Raw genomic sequence first — 22620 nt, forward strand, 5'->3', positions numbered from 1 at the left:
CCATTGTACCCACTCCATGTGTTCTAACTATCACATGTGGATGCATTTTTTTTTTGTAGGCCTTTCTGCTTTACCTTGGCTTCTAGTTTGAAGTGTTTGCTGTGTTGCACAATCTTTGATGTCTACCTCTCAAATCCTGGTAGAGTTTCCTGAAGCATGAAGGTGTTCAATAAATTCCTGGGGACCAAAATGTGGTCTGGAATTGCAGATGTCATATTTTCTTGTTGTCCAGAAGTCAGATAATTGGAGGAGTGAGTTTGGAGTCTGGTTTGATGGGACACTTTGAAGACACTGCAGTACCTTCTCATTATAGGTACAAAACCCATAAAGTAGAATCTCTCATTGACTAGCAGTCAGTGGAGCTTAAACTTCTTTCATGAATAATGAGGATCTATTTCTTTTTTTTCAATGAGACCTAGAAAATTAATGAGGATATTATTTTCCTTGATCTAAAGAATGTATGGTACATGTCAAAAGGAAATTAATTAAGTGTGTCATGTAGGACTATTAGTAATAGGCAAGAAATAAAATTAACCTAAGTGTACACCAATGGATAGGATAGGTGAATTAAAAATGTGGTATACATCCAAAAATGGAATACTATCCAGCTGTAAATAGATGAAATCCTATTTTTTCCAACAATAGAGATGAGAATGGAAGACTTTGTATTAAGTGAAATAAGCCAAGTACAGCATGATAAGGATGGCATGATTTCATTCATATGTGAAATCTGAAAGAGCTGGCCTCAGAGATGCAAGATGTAGAATGGTGGTTACCAGAGACGGGTGGGATGTGGAGAGGAGGGAGGGATGGGAAGCATCCATCAGTAGGTGGTCAGCAGCTCTTAGGATAAATAAGTTTTGGAACTGATTGCACAGTAGGGCACTTATAGATAAATTTCAGTAAAGGTTTCAAGGAAAATATTTTGAGTGTTATCACTACAAAGAAGTGGCACCCATGTGAAGGATATGGGCATGCTCGCCTTGACTTGAATATTTCCTTATTTTGGTACACACGTCCATCACATGCCATGAGTAGGTGTAGATCCTACATATCAATTTAAAAAGGAGTAGAGGAGATAGGTTTCTCATCACAGGCTCTGTTGAAGTTATATGGGAGTCTCAAGGGAGGAGGGAGCACATTTGATGATGTAGCCATGGACCTAGCTTAGTGGTCACATTCTTTCCCCCTGGGTAATGTGCTATGATATGTTCCATTAGAAGTACCATGGAAAGGGTACAGAGTCTCAGGCACCATCCCAGCGGAGGGTGGGCAAAGTGCCTCTTTCCTTCAGACCACCACTGCAGTACATATTGAGCAAGGAAGTCTTTCTTTTTTTTCATTATAAAGAAATTTTCTACTCATTTTACATACCAACTACAGATTCCCCCCCTCCCTTCTCCCACTTCCCGCCCCTGGCCTCCTCCCTCCCCCCAGGCAAATGGATAGAACTAGAAAATACCATCCTGAGTGAGGTAACCCAGACTCAGAAGGACAAACATGGTATGTACTCACTCATAAGTGGATACTAGATGTAAAGCAAAGGATAACCAGACTACAAACCCACAGCTTCAGAGAAGCTAACTAACAAGGAGGACCCTAAGAGGGATATGTAGATAGCCTAGAGAAGGAGAAATAGATCAGATCTACATGAGCAAATGGGAAATTTTTCTAATTGCTCTGTATACCTTAGCCCTTGGCACTTTCTGGATATTCGGTTTTTCTGTTTCTGGTCTGGTGATGTTCTTTCTGGAGCCCAAAGATGCTGCTTGGCCAAATGCAGCCTTTCCTTAGATGTTGGGCAACTCATCTGAGATGTGAACCTTATTCTTTATGCCTCCAGACTTTGATAGAGCTTGTCCTTAGGACCAGGGCTCTCATGTGAGCTGTGCTTTCTTCTCACATATTTGTCAGTGTTTACATCTTGAGGTTATGCCAATTTTTTGTTTTTTTTTTCAAAAACAACTTGGTATTTGAAATAAAAAATACTGTACCTATTCAAGTGTATAGCACATACTAGATCAATTTAAAATTCACTAAAATATGACCTAATATATTAATCCATATGGATATGTATGCTTATTTCTCTCTTATTCACTTCTTAATTTAAATTTAAATTTTTTATTAGAAAAATTTTTCATTCATTTTACACACCAATAAAAGATACCCCTCTTTCCTCCTCCTGCCCCCTCAGCATCCCCCTCCCAATCCACCCCCACTACCACCTACAAGAAGACAAGGCCACCTATGGGTAGGCACATTCAGTAGAGGCAAGTCCAAGCCCATCCCCCTGCCTCAAGGCTGCACTAGGTGTACCTTCACAGGTAGTTGGCCCCACAAAGCCCGCTCATGCACCAGAGATGGATTCTGATCCTACTGCCGGGGGCCTCCCAAGCAGATCAGGCTATACAACTGTTTCACCATGCAAAGTGTCTAGTCCAGTCCCACATAGGCTCCACAGCCATTGGTTCAACTTTCATGAGTTCCCTCTAGGTTGATTTGGTCATCCTTTCATGTTTCCCCATTATGATCCTGATGTACTTGTTCATAGGATCCTTCTTCTCTCTCTTTGACTGGACTCTTGGAGCTCTGTTTAGTGATTGGCTGTGGATCTCTGCATCTGCTTCCATCAGTCATTGGAGAAAAGTTCTATGATGACAGTTAGGGTATTCACCGGCTTGATCTCTATTCAGTTCAGGCACCCTCTCCACTATTGCTAGTAGCCCAGGCTGGGATCATCCTTGGGAATTCCTGGCAACATCCCTAGCACTAGGTTTCTCTCTATCCCCATGATATCTCCCTCCATCATGGTATTTCTTTCATTGCATTCCCTCCCCTCCTTGTTCCAGCTCAACCATCCATTCCCTTATGTTTTCATCCCCTATCCCCTACCCTCCATTGCCCACCCCTCATCCCCAGTTTTTATTTTTTGAGAATTTTTAAATGTGTTCTATATTTTCATCATTTCCACCCCTCCCTCTTCCCCTTCTAATTCCTTGCTTGCCCCCTCCCACTACTTCTTAAATCCGTGACATCCTATTTGAATGCATTTAGTGTTGCTCTTATGTATGTGTGTTTAGCGCTGACCACTTGAGATTGGATTACCTGTTAGTGAGAGCTTGTCTGCAGAGAAACTGATTTTCTTTTTCTCAGCAGCCATTGATTGCCTGTATCTCTCCATCAAGGGTAGGGCAGTTTTTCACTGTGTGCTCTCAGGACTAGCAGCATTGATATTAATTTGGAAGTCTCTAGAAAGACAAATTCTTCAGCCTCCGCATTGCTCCCTTTCTTTCTCATTCAAAGATAGGTAGCATTAGCAACATGTGCTTTTAATATAAAATATACTTTTCATTGAAAGATCCTAATTGTGTCATGCCTGAGAAATACAGTACAGAACAGGAAGTGAACTGGTTTATCAAACAAATATCAAATAGTTTTAACTTGTGAATCTTTGTTTGATTTGGGATGATCAGAAGACAAGACACTTCACATGTGTTTACACTGCTTCCTATGATCTCACCCTGCTTTCATCTACTCTCTATTGTGATGTCATTGAGCATTCAGCTATGATCTAAGAGCATCACAAGAACCTCATGAATTAGGCAAGCTAGTTACCTCCGGTTTATACCTCTGCACCCAGGCAATGACAAGGTGTCCTTGGTGAAGATCAGAAATGGAACAGAGCTGCTCTCAGTCTGGCTTGCAGTCTGCTTTCCCCCACTGTGGTCCTTTGTGTGTTGCCTACAGACCAAGTCACACTCTCCTGAGTGACAATGCCAGGAACCCAGCAGGTGCATGTGAGTTGCGGAGGAGTTATTCTCGAGTACCTTATGCTGCTTCTGAAGAGAACAAGGAGCATTTTCGAACATTTTCAATTTTTAAGGCCTGTGTTTTGTCTCTCAACCCACTGTTAGATCCAGTGCACAGGTGTCCCTTTTTATAGTTCAAATCCCTGTACAACAGTGTATTTAAACACTACAAACCTAGAACACAACAGAACTGTGACTATATTCTTTTCATTAATTCTTTTTTTACTTCATGAGATTATAATTTCATTACTACATTTCTCCCTGCTTTTACTTCCTCCATATCTTCCCATATACTCCTCCCTGCTTCCTTCAAATTTACTGCTTCTTTTTTAAGACTAATTTTTATTGTATGTGTATATGTATATGCACACACATATTTCTAAATATAACCTGTTTAATGTGTATAATGCTACTTGTATGTCTGTTTTCAGGCATTATCATTCATCAATTCTCTCAAATTCCCCACCAAGCTTCAAGCCATCTTCTACTGTGCTTTCCTAAACAATAGTGTATTTTTTTATTTTTATTTTTTGGTTTTTTGAGACAGGTTTTCTCTGTGTAGCTTTGCGCCTTTCCTAGAACTCACTCTGTAGCCCAGACTGGCCTTGAACTCACAGAGATCTGCCTGCATCTGCCTCCCAAGTGCTGGGATTAAAGGCGTGCGCCACCACCGCCTGGCACAATAGTGTATTTTAAGGAATTCAGTAGACTTTGAAAAACTACTCATATCCTTATTTTATTTAATTTGGATCATGATGTTGTAACACACTCCTTTCCTAGGTAAATAAACTCACTGGATCTTTTCTTAGCAAAGTGAGTAACACCCCAGGTAAAAGTTAAGTGATTGAAAATTAGTAAGCTTAGTGATTTAAATATATGCAATAATTAAAATGTGTTCACAGATTTTTTTTTTAGGTCTCTGTTTAAAGGTTAGTGTGTATTTTTATGTTTCTGAGTGTTGGTTTGTGGACAATCAGGTAGCGAGTAAAACCTGAAGGAGTAAGAGAAAGTCCTACGAAGTGGGGGAACTGAGTGTATAATTTATATCAACTATGGATCCTGTGAAAATGTCCTCTCTCGTTTCTCACAATCTTGTCTAACTCCAGTGATGACTTAATAAACCCCAACTTTAAACTGTGAGTTAGGTCAGTCCCATAAAGATTATATGACATATTCGCTTTTCTAATTTATGGATCTTACACATTATAGATGAAAAAATATCCGTGTGGGGGCTAGAGTGGTTAAGAAGTTTTCAGTTGTTGCAGAAGACCTGGTTTCAGTTCTTAGCTCCCACATGGTGGCTGTTCTAACTTCTTCTGGCACCAGACACACATGGAAACACAATATGTATATAGATGACTTGAAAATAGAAGCAAAATTCTAGTAGAACAAAGGAGACTAACAAAAAGAGAATAAAAAAGGGACAGTAGCAGGGTATGTGGGGATATTCACATATACCTTATATGCTACTTGCATGAACATGGCCTTCTGTAACTCTGTATTTTAATATAAAATATTAAATCATTTCATGATTTAAGAAGCCATTCTAAAAAAGTTCTTAGGAAAAATACCTTTGCAAATATTCAACCTCAGGCAACACAGTGCTAATAATTCCTTTTGGTTGCTCCAAAGATGTTAGTAATCTACAATCCTGAGCAATTGTAGATAACACAGTGGGAGCACTCTGGCTTATTTAGAAGGCTGATTGCTGGTGGTAAGTTGGGGTCTACTTTAACTAAGATCTTGATGCCATTCACAATGGTCTGTCATTGTAAGAACTAAACTCACTAAGAGGACATTAGGCATACAAGACTATTTTGAAAGAGCATTGAGGATGTCAACCACCAGGAGTGGAGTTTGCCACCATCATCTCTAGTAAGGATGGGGAAAGACCCCGGAAGAACAGTGCAAACCATTCTTAGGAAACATGCCTCCTCTACTGAAGTCCAGCTCATAGCAAAGTATTCATGTGAGAGCCTCTGTCCAGATCCTCCTGGAGCCGCTGTGCTCTTCTGGGCTGCAGATGCTGCTGGCTCTGGGTCTGGCAGCCTCTCTCTGTTGTGGGCTGTGCATTTAGACATGAATAGAGTGGCTTCCAGCTACTGGGTTGCAGACTGTTCTTGACATTCAATTTACATTAACCTCTGAATATGTGAACTATATCTCACTGTATCTCAGAAATAAAACTTGAAGCAATAGTATGCTGAGGGAAAAGTCATGTTTATTTTCTCAATATATTGAACTGGAAAGAGTAGAGTTATGGATTTTGTGTGCTGAACTTTACTTACTTATTTATTGACTTTTTGAGTCAGGATCTCACTCTGTGAACTAGCCCAACCTAGAACTCACCATTTAGTCTCAGGTGGCCTCAAACTTGTTATAATCTTCCTGCCCCAGCCTCTCAAGTGCTGGGATTACAGGCTTGAGCCATCTTATTTGTTTGTGTTCAGAACTTTAATATAAGTCTTAGTTTTTCATTCTAAAACACTGTACCTTATTGTAAATGACTCCCAATGTCGTTGACGTCTGTTGTTTTCTCCAAGCTTTGTGTGTTTCTCATTGATGCTCTGATTCCAATGAATGTGTTTAACTCAGCGCTGTGTATGTGATTTCGCTTTTGTTCTTTTCTCCCGATTCATTCTCTGTGGATATATTTTCCTGCTGCAGTTGGCAGTGGGGTAATGGTACTCTCTCTTTCTATTAAAGGAGTATTGATTTAAGGAGGGAGTAAATAGACTATGGTGAGTTTTTCAAGGCAGGTCTCTCTCCCTACTCTTGTTTATATTATTCCCTTGAGTAAGACATTTGGAGTTACAGATTAGTCACAACCTAATCTCCTGTGTATTATGAGCTGGGTTCTGGAGAATATTTTTCAGTTTTTTTGTCTTTATTTTGACTCAGTATTTACAGTGCTAATTAGAATTGGTACATAGACACTACAATCAAATTTAAGAACCTTTTTACTTGCCACTGGGAACAATATGCATGAATCTGGAAGATGTTATGTTATGCTATGTAAACTACACTGCAGATAGAAGAATATTGTATGGTCTCCCTAATACATGGCAGTAAAAACAATTGAATTTTAGGATACAGAATAAGAAGACAGGCAAAAGGAGGAAATGGAAATCTGGGTCAAAGGACATAATGCTAACTTAGGTAAGATAAATGGTCCTGGGGAGCTAGTCTGTAAGACAAAAGTTATAGTTAATAATATTGCAGTGTGCACTGAGATACTTCCTGAGTCAGATTTTCAATGCTCTGACTGTAAAACAACACAAACAATAATAGTGGATGGTGGTGGATATGCCCAATAGCTGGATTATTATAATAATCACCTCATGATGGGCATTAAAACAAAAATACTGTGCCTGTTAATGAGTAACTAAATATACGATGTTTAAAATTAAACCCTTATCTGTTTTTATGTTCTGTTTTTGTTTATATGGCCAATTTTTTTGAGTGTTCTGTATGAGTTCACTAGCTAAACCAATAAAAGAGAAGCTGTGAATTCAAGACAAACTACAATCAATTCAAGCAGTATTTACATTCCACAGCAAGCTAAGAAAAGGCTATTGAGTTTTCTCAATGGAATATGAATGAAAGATGAAAAATACATTTTAAAATTGTTTAAAGATGACATTTTTGGTAGCATTGGGGATTTAATCCAGGGTTTTGAGTTTGCTAGACAAAGGGTTTTATCACTGACTTACACCTCCAGTCCAAAAGTTGTATTTTGTTAGAGTGAGTCATACTGTGCTTTCTTATTTTCTTCTTCCTCTCCTTCCTCTTTCCTTCCTCTTTCCTTTCCTTTCCTTCCCTTCCCTTTCCTTTTTCCTTTCCTTCCCTTTCCTTTCTCCTTTCCTTTCCTTTCCTTTCCTTTCCTTTCCTTTCCTTTCCTTTCCTTTCCTTTCCCTTTCTTTCTTTCTTTCTTTCTTTCTTTCTTTCTTTCTTTCTTTCTTTCTTTCTTTCTTTCTTTCTTTCTTTCTTTCTTTCTTTTCTTTCTTCTCTTTCTTTCTTTCTTTCTTTCTTTCTTTCTTTCTTTTTTCTCTCTCTCTTTCTTTCTTTCTTTTTTTTTGGAGACTGGATTTTTCTGTGTAACAGCTCTGGCTGTCCTAGAACTTGCTCTGTAGACCAGGCTGGCCTGAATCTCACAGAGATCTGCCTGCCTCTGCCTCCTGAGCACTTCTGGTTTATTTCGGAATCACTGAACCTGACATCTTAAAAGTAAATGTTTTGGTTATGTTTCTATTGCTGTGAAGAGACACCATGACCACAGCAATCTTATAAAGTAAAACGTTTAATTGAGGTGACTTGCTTACAATTTCAAAGGTTCAGTCCATTATCATGGTGGGGAGCATGGCAACATTCAGGCTTATGTGGTACTGGAGAGGTAGATAAGAGTCCTACATCTTGCAGGCAATAAAAAGTCAACTGAGACACTGAGTGGTATTCTGAGCATAAGAAACCTCAAAGACTCCCCCCACATAGTGACAGACTTCCTCCAACAAGGCCACACCCACTCCAACAAAGCCACACCTCCTAATAGTGCCACTCCTTATGAGATTATGGGGGCCAATTACATTCAGACTACCACAGTAGACATGAAAAACCAATGGCAAAGGAATTCATTCCAAACCACAGCTGGACCCAGAGACCCAGAATCACACACTTCTCTGCCATGCCAAGCTTTGTGATCTTATGGACTTCCACCAGAAATTGTCTTATTAAAAAAATATTTTCATAATTATTTGTCTTATTTTTTTATTCAGTATTATTTGTGTTTATTTGAGCACAGTGCACATGCATGGCTGGAAAATGAATATTCTACAGACTTAGTACTCTCTGAAAAATGTTACACTGTCCAAAGGTGTAACCAGCCGTCTAAGTAAGTAGTCCCCCAAAACCCACTATTGAGTTGAGCTAAAACTTGTCTTAGAGTCAACATTATAAAACTGAATAATTCAACATTTTATAATGTGTGAATTTATTTGTTTAACCACCTAAGTAATCAGTACACAAAACAGATTAGCTATCTCCCAATTTTTCTCATGGTATGCTTTTTCAGTCATAATAAGTCATAAGTTATAATTCTCCTTATTATACCCAGTCTGTCTTCTGTTAATAAATTGTCCATCACAATGGCTTTGTCCTTCCTGCTGACAAGGTGATGTAAATGGGATCCCACGCTATCCAGCTGTGTGAAATCTATCTCGTGGGTTTATACTATATACATTTTGCTAACTGAATTTGTCTTTGAAGTAGAGCACGCTAAGAGCAGAGTTCCTTCCAGAAACTGAGGTAGGAAAAAACTTCCTGGTTGATTGTTCAAGACTTTGGGGGCAAAATGGAAGGATGAAGTAGGGAATTCACAATTTCTAAAAGTGTGTTAATATTTATGTATATGTAAAACACATGGGATTATGTTCATAAACATTTGAATTCTTTGTTTTATAAATCTGAGTTTGTGTAAAGACTCAATTTCAAATTTTAAAGATGCATTTTTTTGGGGGTCATGCCAGTTCAGTAGTTTGGAGCAAGATGATTTATCTGCATTTTAACAGTGTGATTCCCAGATAGTAACAGAGTCACTTTTTGAAAAGCATGTATCTAGATAAAAAAGAAGTCAGGTATGCTTATTTTCTCCAGTGCCACATTTTCTCCAGTGTTGCTAAAGTGGATATGCTCACCAAACCTTAAATGAGGGAACAGGTTTTCATAGGCAACTTAAAAAATATATGCAGAAACCATGAAATTTGGCAGTAGAGGGAGAGAGAGGGTCAGGTGGGGCCAGGGTAATGATGGAGAAATACTGGCTTGGAAAGATATTGCAGAAATCAAACCAGTTAGGCACTAGGAATGAACACACAATGTATTGTTGTATTGTATATAATTAATTTAATTAACTAGGAACCTGATACAAATGGTGTCAATAGAAGAAGAGCACATCTGCGGTCACCTTTATGTCTTTTGCCACATGGCATGCCCAAACCCCTCTCCTACTTTGTCATCTTCATTTCACTCAGGATTTAAGAAACTGAGGAAGAGCCTAGAGAGAAATACATGAGGAACTGGAAAGGGGAAGGAATTGAGTCCTTCTGGAAAATATAGGAATTGGATTGAGTTTACGTCTATAGAAAATTACACACCTATTCTCTTTTATTCCATCCAAAACTGAGTGTTGCAGACAATATAGAAAACTCAGTTAGGAAGAACATGTGTTATTCACTATTTAGGAATAATTATGTTGTTTTATAGAGAAATAATTATCAAAAATGAAAGATTATAAAAGTGTTTACTACACTGTAATTATTTTGAATACTCTCCTGTATAATTTTACATTATTTGAAAACACAATTTTAGGATGACTGTAAAATATTATTCCATATAAATATGGCCTATTTATTTGATATCAGTTTTTACATAGTTAGAATGTTTCAACTACTGATCATTAAAACTTATGTTTAATGAATTGCACATCACTAAATAACCAGTTCTCAAATTTGATTATTTATTTGGTTTAAATTTCAATTATAGTCAAGATATTAAATCAAAGTTCAGCAATATTTTAACAATATTTTAAGGCTCAAAATGCATATAGCCCTTTAATATCAATTATTATAACTGAATTCATTCACAAAGTCATGGAGATAACTGTTCATAAATTTCCATCCCCCAGACCTATTTTTTAACATTTATCTCTAACTACAATTATCTTTTATAGTTATTAGTTGACTTTGAAAATGATCAAAGCCTTTAAAAAGAATTGCTTAGTGACTTGTGTAAAAGAGGAGATAACACCAATTTCCCTACTTTTCTACCTAGTAACAACCACTTTCAAGTATTTTAGTTTTTCATACTTAATCATATCATGATAATAATTTTCTGTTTTCTCAAATTTATACATGATTTGTTGACTTCTTGTTATGCAAGATGAGGATCTTCACCTTGATAGTTTATACTTAACTACTTTATTTGATTACAAATAATTTACTTGCATTTTCTTGCTTTATTTTCTTCTTTTATATTTACTCTTGAGACAAAAAAAGCATTTCCATCCTTTTTGCCTCCTGTTCTGTGTAGATTCCCGAGACTTGATGGGAAGGATTTGATAACAAAGTCTCATGTGTGGATCTTTTTGTTAATTCCCATTTACTGTAAGAAGAAGCTTATCTAAAGAGATTTGAGAGATGTTAGAGGTTGGACTGAGCCTTAAATCCAACAAAAAGTGATTGGTTACTCTTATAACATTTGTGCCAGCATCACACCGTTATGTATTACAGGCAGGATGGTCTTAGTTGTATGTTGTAGCTGGTGATATTGATATAGCTGGGTGACACTGATAATTACTTTTCTTCTCTGGAAGTGTGTAAAGTACCTTTTAACACCATGGACCTTAGTAAGTAGTGGTGAAGTTTCTAGTTAGCATGAACTTGATTTCTCAACTAGGCATTTAATACTACTGCAGTCTTAGTTCTTCGAGTGCATACCACACTCTTCTACCAGTGAAAACTTTTAGGATTCACTTTATATTGGTACTGGACTGAGGGTAATTTTTGAGGTGAGATTCTTCTAATAAGTGCATGAGCAAGAATGGCTTTCCATGATTTTGTTCTAGAACATCCCATTTATGGACATATTACTTTACTCTTTTAAATACCTATGTTTTGATAGTGAACCTGTTTCTATGGAGATTAATTGCTTGGTTTATGAGATTATCACTAATATCTCATGGATTGAAAGAAAACAAAAGAAGTATTGCCAACAGGTTGAAAAGAGGCAGTAACAAGGTGGTATAACCTTTCTCCTCCAAATTGACTGTTTGGCTGAGCTAAACATATTTTTGTCAGTCAGTAAAATGGCGAGGGCAGCATTCAGGGCAACCAGACATGCAGGATAATACACTGTATGGGAAGCAAGCAGTAATAAATGCTTTTTCACAGACTGGTCAGAATAGGTGATTGGGCATAAAACAATAAGTCCTGGCATTGAGAAAGATCATGTTCAGACTTTTTATAATATGTTGTTTCTTGTAATATAAAAACTGTATAGTACTTTGTAATTATTTACAATGCTCATTATTAGATACCACAGTATTTAAATATTGTGGTACTTTGAATTTGGAATTCCCCCACAAAGACATGTGCTGTAGCTCAGTCCACAACCCTTTCTGCTATTGGATGGAGTCTTTAGAAGGTGAGGTTGTACCCTCAAAGGAGATTTTAAGACCCAATGTCTTCATCATTTTTTAAAATGATGTCCTGGCCACAAATTGTGGTCACCATCTGCTATTGCCATGAGGTACTGCTTTAGTACAGGCCCCAAAGCAATGGAGTCAACCTGTGATGTATTAAACATCCCAAAAGCTGTGAAATTCTCTCAGTGAGATGACATTAGGCAATAGAGATCTTTTAAAACTACAGTTTTACCTAAAGGTACATTTGAACAGTGTTCTTGTTCTTTAGGGCATACTTATAAGTCACCAGAAGACAAGACAGAAAGTAAACACAGAGTTGTTATGCAATCAATCATAGATTTCTAATTTTATTTAATATTAGATCATGGCTATATTTATACTTTTGAATTTCATAGAAATGAAGTTCAGCCAGTAACTAAGGGTAGAATTCATTGTGGCTGAAAGACACAGCATGTTCTAGGTTGTGCTTAGGGAATTGTCCTGGACATGAGCATAAGTAGATTTCTAAGACTGAATTGGCAGATTCAAAAGAGGAGAAAGAATTGGTTAGTTACCCAGAAAATAAATCTCAATTTTGCTGTGGCTTCAACTTCAGCTCAATGCCAACTTCAATCTCGTTCTTCATATCTCTAAATTTTCATCCTTTCTGATCTGTGATTGTTATCGGATGACAATGCCAGTTGTATACAAAATACATGTTAAGATTTACAGATATTGTGTGAATATTAACTTTCACATGTAGGCAAGCAATAGATGATAAATTTAACTGCTAATGGTTTATATGTTGTAAATGTCATCTGCTAATTGAAGAATTTACAATCATAAGAGTAATATGCCTTTTAGTGGTGATTATGAATACTCTTAATTTTGGGAGTCCAAAGTATTAAGAATTGCAATACATTTAAACAAAGGGGAAAATGCACCAATGATTCATTTAAATATTTTGAGACTGTATTAGACCAATATTTCTGAAACTTTAAGCTAGAGTCAAATCATAGAAGTTTCTTTTAGAAATCAGACTGGGCATGGTGGGTCTGGGTTGTAGCATGTACTTCCTTTAAGAGTCCTCTAGAATTTTTCCAAAGTATAATCCTAAATAGTCCCTTATTCATTGACTTAGACCCCAAAGTACAGATTTCCTTCAAGATAAAATACTTAAAATTTAACTACTTAAAAAAGATCTGGATTGTATTTTTCTGTTTTCCAAAGAGCTTATGATATAATACAATATACTATTCCTATAGTGCATGTATCTGACATTTGGACATGCAGAAACCAAGATGTTGAATTAAGGATACAATCATTGTGATTCTATCTTTGTCTTCATCTGAGAGATTTCTGGGCCATATACAATTATCAACATTATGAGTCTGTTCAGAAGAATCTCTTTGTAGAAAGTATGATTAAAAGTGATCACAGTTGCCTTCACCATTGTCAACAAGATGGAGTGTCTAGAGAGATTTAGCAATTATTTACATTGTGAGTTTTGTTCTTACCCTTTAGATTTTTGTTCGGTCGTAATTACAGTACATACCAGAATAAAATAATCATTTGCTACAATCACAGAAATAGTAATTTAATTAAGTCAATATTCTTAACCAAGAACAAAAGGAATTTTGGAACTTTTGTAGTCATGCTTGAATGTGGTGATTTAAACTAGACACAACAGCATTTTTCACAACTAAATGGTGTTTAAAATACTGATGTTGCTCTTGATAGACAATACTAATTGAATAGATATTTGGTATCTAATCTACTTGTGGAAATCATCTATTAAAATAACCAAACTCAAGAATGCAGGCCATTGAATGTATTGCTTTCTCTGTTCTAGAGAAGATTCTGAGTTTGGTATGCAAGCATGGAAATTGAGATATGGATAGTTTATTCAAAAGTCACCTTGAAAGTCAAGATAAGATTTCTTCTTATCATACAAGGCTCAAAGAAAAGAGTTCTGAAATGACTAAACAAAGCTTTATGTACAGGCAAATGCACTAATCATGTTTTTTACTTTATGCATTGTGACTGGTTGACTCTTAGGTTCTTTCTGACCTTGGATGCAATGCTCCTCCCAGAGTGTGGTGGTTTGAATGAAAATGATCCCCATAGGCTCATATATTTGCCATATGCAGTCTCCAGTTGGTAAGTTGTTTGGAAAACATTAGGAGATGTGGGCTTGTTGGGGTAGGTGTGTCTTTAGTGGAGATGGTTCTGGAAATGGGCTTTGAGATTTCAAAAGCCCATGATAGGCCTTTGTCTCTCCCTGCCCCCAACCCCCTGCCTGCTGCCTTTCTTTAGATTTTCATATCCTGCCTACTGAATACCTGTTCAGATAGTCCCATGACCAGACACTAGACACGTTTCCCGTGCCACAGAGCTCAGTGAAATTGTTCAAAGCAGCTGAAGAAGAGCACCATCACGAGATTAACTAACCCCATGTTGCTGTTCTCTGGTTCTGTGTTTTTCTTCTAAACCCTTCCTCTTGAGTTACTTTGACTTACAAGAGCAACAGGACTGATGGATAAACATCTTTGTTATATGGAACCCAAACTAATCACAAGCAACTGCAAACTGGAACCCAAACTGGTGAAACTATTCTGAAGTATAAGTAATCATTTATTTATTTATTTATTTATCTATTTATTTATTTATTTTTAAGACAGGGTTTCTCTGTGTAGTTTTGCTGCCTGTCCTGGATCTCTCTCTTTAGACCAGGCTGGCCTCAAACTCACAGAGATTTACCTGCCTCTGCCTTCTGAGTGCTGGGATTAAAGGCATGTGCCACCACTGCCTGGCAACATAAGTAACTTATGAGAATCAAATTGTCCCCTCAATCACTGATAGTGATAGTAACAACTTCTGAGACAATGACTAAGGGGATCACAAGTTTATGATAGCAGTTGCATCATGCATGCCTTTTGTTTCCCTCCTGAATTTCTCTCTGTTTAATATTCAAGGCCAAGCCAATGTCCTAAAGACAGGTGTGAAGGTCTCTGGGACTTGTGTTATTTCCTCTTGTTGATGCATACATTGGTTAAATCCCTTCTTCCAGCTTCTTACTCTCATTCATTTTTTTTTTTTTTTAAATTGGTGTGTGAAGATGAGCAGTATAACTACCCTATTGGGATTGCCAGGGTCATAGCTTAGGCTTTTCCCTTCAAACTCTCAGTTACATAGCCAATCCCTAACCTGTTTATCCAGACTTTTCAATCATTCCCCATAGGACTTATGGTAATGATTGTTTCCTATGTCCTCCAGCTCTCCTTTCCTTGTCTTGATCCCAGAGGTTTATTATGTGGCCATGGGTATGGCATGCCTGTTTATCTTGCAACCCATGAAAATAATGAACTGCCTTTTTAATATCATTTGTTTTCCGATCTGTTCTTCTTACCTTGGCCTAACTAAATAAAGCCTATGATTTTGAACAGCAAAGATGTTATAATTAATTTAATAGGACCTCAAGACAGGGAATTCTAAGTCCACATCTAAAATTCTTTAGATGGCATCATCATAAGTTTCAGTTTCTTAGATGGGTTCAAAGAAAATTCAGCTATGGCAATGATCATATTTCAAAAACTACAGAGGCAATGCTCTTTCATGATGTTCTCTTAGAAAAGGGAAGCTTAATCATTTGGAAATCTTTAGTATGTTTTTTTTGTCAGAATCTGCCGAACAATAGTTTGTTTTTTTTTCTTTTTTCCTTTTATTTTATTTTACAATACCATTCAGTTCTACATATCAGCCACGGGTTCCCTTGTTCTCCCCCCTCCTGCCCCCTCCCCTTCCCCCCAGCCTAACCCCCATTCCCATCTCCTCCAGGGCAAAGCCTCCTGAGGACTGAGATCAACCTGGTAGACTCAGTCCAGGCAGGTCCAATCCCCTCCTCCCAGGCAAGTGACCCTGCATAAGCCCCAGGTTTCAAACAGCCAACTCATGCAATGAGCACAGGACCTAGTTCCACTGCCTGGATGCCTCCCAAACAGATCAAGCCAATCAACTGTCTCACTTATCCAGAGGGCCTGATCCAGTTGGGGGTCCCTCAGCCATTGGTTCATAGTTCATGTGTTTCCATTCGTTTGGCTATTTGTCCCTGTGCTTTATCCAACGTTGGTTTCAACAATTCTCGCTCATATAAACCCTCTTCTTTCTCTCTAATTAGACTCCTGGAGCTCCACTACAATTTGTGACTCTATAAGCAATCTTTATATTTTTTATAGACTATGTTAGGTTTGCTTAAATGTAACACAAACATGATAAGTTTGAATAAATGCATACAAAATAAATGAGTAAACAAGCATGTAGAAGATCTCTACCCAAATAAAAACAGTATAGATATCAGTCAGATGATAGTACTGGCAGTGAAGTGATTGTATTCCTCACTAAACTGCAACATCAACCAACCATCAATTTTTGACAACCATTTATGTCAGGAATACTTTTTTGGAACATAAGTGGGGAGATTTCAGAGAAATTCGGGAATAGATACATTGAAAAGTATAATAAGGGCAACTTCACTCTATTCAGATATACACAGAAAAGAGTCCAGAAAGAAGCTTATAGATACATAGTTAACCAACCTTCAACAAGAGTACCAAGAGTACACAATGGGAAAAGATATTCTCTTCAATAATTACTGATGGGAGATATAGATATCTATAAACATTAGTATGAAATGACATCCTTATCTTACTTTATATATATAACATATATACTCAAAATGGATTAAAGACTTAAATGTCAAACCTAAAACTATAACATGCCAGGCAGGAAACACAGGGAAAAATTTACTTGACATTGGTTTTGATGATGAACATTTGGTAACAAAAACCGCAGGGAACAAATATAAAAAGTGACATATAGAACTGCATCAAAAAGGCTTTCATACAGCAAAGGAAACTGTCAATAGAGTGAAAACAGCATATGGGAACAGAGAAAACATCTATAAAACATATGGCTAAGAAGGACCCTGCATTCAAAATATGTAAAGAGTCACAAGTCAAGAGCAAGTTCCCCCAATAACCCAACTTGAAAATAGATAAAAGACCTAACTGCATTTTCCAAAGAAGTTAGTCAAGAGGTTAATAGGATTATGAAAAGACGGAAAAATCAATAATTATTAGGGAAAGGAAAATTAAGGCCACAATGAGATACTATTAGGAGGTCTATACTTCGAAAGAAAGGAGTCACCAAGGAGGTGAAAAAAGATGGAAAAAAGGAAGGAATCCCTTGTGTGCAGTGAATGGGAATGCAAATTGTAAAGATGTTATGGGAAGCAGTGTGAAGTTTCCTCTCAAATTTAAAATTAGGGTTACCAAATGACCTGGATTTTCTATGTCTTGGTATTTGTCCAAAGGAATTGAAACAGGAATGTTTGCACCCAGAGGAATGTTTGCATTGCTGTGTTCATTGTGGCAACACCCTGGTGCTCAGTAATAGATACAGAACAGGCAATGCATGCATAAAATGGATATTGCTTAATTAAAATGGAAAGAAAAAATCTGTTATTTATGACAAGATAGATGAACTTGGAGGATGTTGTACTTAAAGAAATAAACCAGGAACATTCAGACAAATTTATGACATCACTGATGTGTGGAGTTGAAAGTGGTTCAACTCAGCACTAGAGAATAGAAAAACAGTAATCTGGAGTCAGATGGAGATACGTGGCAGGGTTGGTCAAATGAGTATAAAGATTCTGTAGTTTAAGATACATTTTGGAAAATATTTGCCATGGTGACTGTAGCTAATACTGTATTTTAAAGTAGATATCTACAGACAGAATGTAGAAAGTGACAGAGGGGCCAGGAACCAGGTGTTAATCTTCAATAACATTCTCTCAGTATAGTTCATTTTTTTTTCCATCTTAGCTCTTTGGGGGCCCTTCCACCCAGTTCCCAGATAAATACACAGAGACTTATTTTTACTTATGAATGCCCAGTCATGGTTTGGCATACTTCTGGCTAGCTTCTTCTTAAATTCTCCCATCTACCTTTTGCCTCTGGGCTTTTATCTTTCTCTAGTCTATATTCCTTCCTTTCTTTCTTACTCCATGGCTGGTTGTGTACCTGGGTGCTGGCTCCTGCCTATGCCTCTCCCACCTTGCTATTGGCCATTCAGCTCTTTATTAGACCAATCAGGTGTTTTAGACAGGCAAAGTAACACAGCTTCACAGAGTTAAACAAATGCAACATAAAAGAATGCGACACATTTTTGCATCATTAAACTCCACAGCATAAACCGATGTAACACATCTTCAACTCATATTCCACAGCATCCGTATTTCATCAAGCTAGATGAGGAAGCAGAATGAGACAGAGTTGTCCAGCATGTGATATTACCTTCAAAAACACTCTTGGGGACCTATATTCTGTAGGAAGGCCTTGTTTCCTGAAGTTTCTACAGCTTAGTAAAATATAGTGTCACCAGCTAGAAATGGGGACCCTGGGAGACTTATATTTAAACCATAACAGAGATTTGCAATGAGTTATTATGTCAGATAGTACAAGAATATTTGAAGATAAATATGGGGAATTAATGATACAGAGAGTACCAGAAATGGCAATTGAAATTTTAAACAAGATGATCAGAAAAAATCATTTTCAGAAGAGAATGTTCAAGAACCCCAGGAAAGGGGATAAAATATGAGTCATATTTATCTGGGGAGAACTCTTGAGGCAGAGTAAACAGAAGTCCAGTGGGTGGTCCCTGATTAGCGCATTGCAGAAAGAGCCTCAGTGTAGTCCTCAGGCTGTGAAGATGATGAGCGTGTCCTGGAACACGAGGCCAGAGAACTACAGCCAAGGGCTTATATCTGTTGTTTTCCTCTTTGCTATGACAAAATGCCTGCACCAGATAACATAAGAAGGATTTACTTGGGTCCATGGTTTGAAAGGATACAGTCCATTACTCTGGAGAAGACACAGTGGTGGGAGAAAGTCGTAAGAGTGATTCTATACTGGGGAAACAGAGAAAAATAAATTCCGATGCTTAGCCTGACTTATCCTTTTTATCTGGTCCAAGAGCTCAGCCTTTGGCATAGGGCTGCCCACATTCAGAGTACATCTTCCCACATCAGTGAAACCATTCTGGAAGCACCCCGAGGACGTGTCTAGAGGTATGTCTTCTAGGTAATTGTAAATCTTGTCTAGATGATAATCAAGAATAACTCATGGGTATTTGCTTTTTTTCCTACATACATATTGTAACAGGGTCTTTCTGGCTACTATGTTGAGAAGATCATTTTAAGTCAATGGTGCTCAACCATTCTAATGCTGAGACCCTTTAATACAGTTCCTATGTTGTGATAACTCCAACTATAAAATTATTTTTGTTGTTACTTCATAACTGTAATTCTAGTACTGTTATGAATCCTCATGAAATATCTGTGTTTTCCAATGGTCTAAGGAGACCTCTGTGAAAGGGTCATTTGTCCCCTAAAGGGGTAGTGACCCACAGGTTGAGAACCACTGGTTTAAGTGGTATCAACAGGCAGCGTAGAACTAGGAAGAACAGTTAGAAGGCTACTTGCAGTTATTTGGTTGTTGGTGATCATGAAATGATGACATACTTCAAAAGCAGAATTTACTGTTTTTATTGAATGATTATGAAGTAAAAATGTGGGAAAGATGCTAAAGGATGCTCTGAGATTTAGGCTGAATAATAAGAAAGGCAAGTCAGTCTTAAATTGAGATAACTAGACTGCAAGAGGCATGGAGGGCAAATAAGGAGGTCAGTTTTGGGCTTTTCTCGGTCAGGACACTTACCAAATATTGGAGTACTTGGGTAATGAGCTGGACATGAGCCCGGGAAGTGATGCAGATAAGAGTTAAACATCTGGTAGTTGTTGGCAGCATAAAACATTTAAAGCCACAGGTGAAGATGAGGTGACTAAGGAAGGAGGTACAGGTGGAAATCCAAAGACAGAGTCTGGATTTTCCGTATCAAACATCTGCTGCATCCGCATCCTGAGCATCCCTGATGCTTGAGTCTTTACTTCTTCATACATTTTCCTTCCTTTGCCCTGGACTAGTTTCCTTTGCCCACGGTGCATTTCATCCTCTTGGAGCTTTCACAATGCCTGGCCCACCTTGATGCTTTTGTAATTACTTTTCTATTGCTTTGGAAGTTCCTGTCTGGGGCATGACTGCCACCCACAGTCTTATGTGTTGGACACTTTATCTCTAAGATCTTGCCACAGTTGGCAGATGGCAGGGACTTGAGGATCTGGGTCCCAGATGAAGAATTTGGGTCATGGGATGGATTGGATGGATATTGGGATGACAGCTTCTTATTCTCTGTCCTTGCTTTTCAATCTTTCCATCCAGCATGAAGTGGGCAGCCTTTCTAGTTGAGGGGTGTCCTGCTTTGTTGCACTGCCTTGTCCAAAGCAATGTAGCTGACTGAAATTGTGAGCCACAATAAAAGGTTCCTTCTTTTAACTTAATTATTTTAAGTATTTTGTCACAGCAGCAGAAAACTGACTAACCTAGAATTGGTTACCTATTATTTATGTATGTATGATTCTTGAGGGTAGGGGCTACTTTCCATCTCAATAAATATTTGCCACATGAGTGGGAGTATAGATTAGATTATAAAATGAATCTACTTATCTATCCTGTCATAATAAAAGGCCAGGACACAGATTTTGATTCTATAATTGGTTCTTATGATAGCTATTAAAACAATACAGTATATAGTGTAGAATGGTGACTATGGAAAAAGCCCTATAGAACAAGGAAGTTTTAGTTGTCGGCTAGTCCTGTATTTACCATTTCATTAACCATCTGGAGGTTGTTTAATACCGTCAAGCCTTGGTTTGCTTTCGTGTGAAATGGAATTCATAATTTTTTTATTGCCATCCTAGATTATGTGCATGAAACACTTTGTAAGCTTTAAAACACTGTAAAGTCTGAAATACTGTTATTATTTGTCTCTCCAGAAAGACATACATCGTGAACCTGCCTTTGCCCCAGGTGCTGAGCGCGAAGATAAGGTGTGTTTATGATCAGAGTGTGCCGTGTTTCAACATGCACTTAGAGTCCACGTAGCGTATGGCAATTGAGCCGCTGTTGAGGCGAATCTCCTTTCATTTTTGGAACTGTAAGGCTGCCTGCTATTACGTTTTATAGGTTGTCAGTTACAGCCTTCAGAGAGAAGTATCGCAGTGATGTCAGATGTAGATTAAAAGGAAGTAGCACTGGCCCCGAATGAGAGAGGTTGTGGTACTCTGGCGAGTTGGATTCTTGAGTTGGAACGTGTTTGTTTTCCTCCCTGGTGGCTTACCAGCACACATTCGGAGCCACTCAGCTGGCTTTGGCCTTGGAACCTCTGTTGGAAATTACAACCCAAGGCCCACTTGAGGCGTTGGAATGAAATCAGGAGGGCTGGCTTATCTGTCCTGTTTAAAACCCATTGTGCTTATGTCTTCCCACACCCAGAGTGACATCTGCCTCCAGCAACGCTGAAGCTGTCTATGGCTTCTGCCTTTTTATCTCTCTTTTGTTTTGAAGACATAACCTTATGCTACAGCTCAGGCGGGCTTCAAATGAGCTATCCTCCTGCCTGAGCCTCACAGGACTAGGGTTATAGGTGTGCACTGCCGTGTCCGACTGACTTCTTTTAAGGTTCATGTATTTCTCAAATCAGTTCATCGGAGTTCTTGGCTCAGAGAAGAATGCTTTTTATTTATTTTATTATTTTACTTTTTGTCAATCATACTTTTAGGATTGTTTATCTTTATTCATGTAAATGCTAATTGGGGGCAGATAGTCTCTTCTTATGCGCTAGGTGAATCAATTTAGGAGTTTTGGAGACTTCCTGATGTAATGACTGTGGCCTCTTTTTTCTTTGCTGTATTTCCAGGGAGCTGAATATTTTTTGCTGGAAAGAACTCTGAATCTCAGAGCAGTATGGAATGTAAAAAGCATCTATGCAATCAGCAACTCTTGTCTGGGGCTCTTGGTGGAGGCTGTCAGTGTGAGTCTATTTGGGGACTTGACTGCAATCTAGTTCATAACTGTGGCCTGATTTCCAATCCAGGCTGACAACCTTTAATCTGCAGGTTGGCATTTGTCAGGAGAAAATACAAATGAGTCATTTGAAATCTACCATTGTTTTTAGTAATAACTGCCCAAATATGTGTTCTACTGATGTCCTTTCTTAGTATATCATGTGTAGAAAGGGAAATTATGCAACTATTAATAGAATTAAATAAACTTTCTCAAAAATACTAAATGGCTTCCTTAATAATTTCTTTCCAACTCCCATATTTCCAACTCTAAGAACATTACTGGACACCTTATAAACCTTTTCCATAACTGGTAAGTTCTGGAAGGTGAATTCACTTTATTTCAGTGGCTATAGATTCTGTATCCCCTCTGTTCTATTTACCTCTCACTTTTTAATAATAATGCTTTCATATTCCTGGCGACAAACTTCTTTTAGTGTTCTACATTTTTCTTTCAAAATGAAAATAATATGTAAAGCTATTACTTAAAAGTTAATTTATTCATATAGCTAGTAAGTTACTTATGTTTTTTTTATCTTCAGAATTTTCTCAGTACATTTTTTTCGTATTCCATGATTGTTAAATTAGAACTATTATTCAGATTTAACTGT

General features: G+C 37.7%; 1 long non-coding RNA gene across 1 annotated transcript; it reads left to right on the forward strand.

Moving 5' to 3' along the window:
* The first annotated feature begins 3589 nt into the window (after positions 1-3589).
* Positions 3590-22231, forward strand: LOC119088845. Its single transcript, XR_005092581.1, has 4 exons — positions 3590-3797; positions 19024-19117; positions 20942-20995; positions 21865-22231. It is a non-coding gene; the product is annotated as an uncharacterized LOC119088845 (long non-coding RNA).
* Positions 22232-22620: the final 389 nt, after the last annotated feature.

The sequence above is a fragment of the Peromyscus leucopus genome, chromosome 12, assembly GCF_004664715.2.
Source record: "Peromyscus leucopus breed LL Stock chromosome 12, UCI_PerLeu_2.1, whole genome shotgun sequence".
NCBI classification, from domain to species: Eukaryota; Metazoa; Chordata; class Mammalia; order Rodentia; family Cricetidae; genus Peromyscus; species Peromyscus leucopus.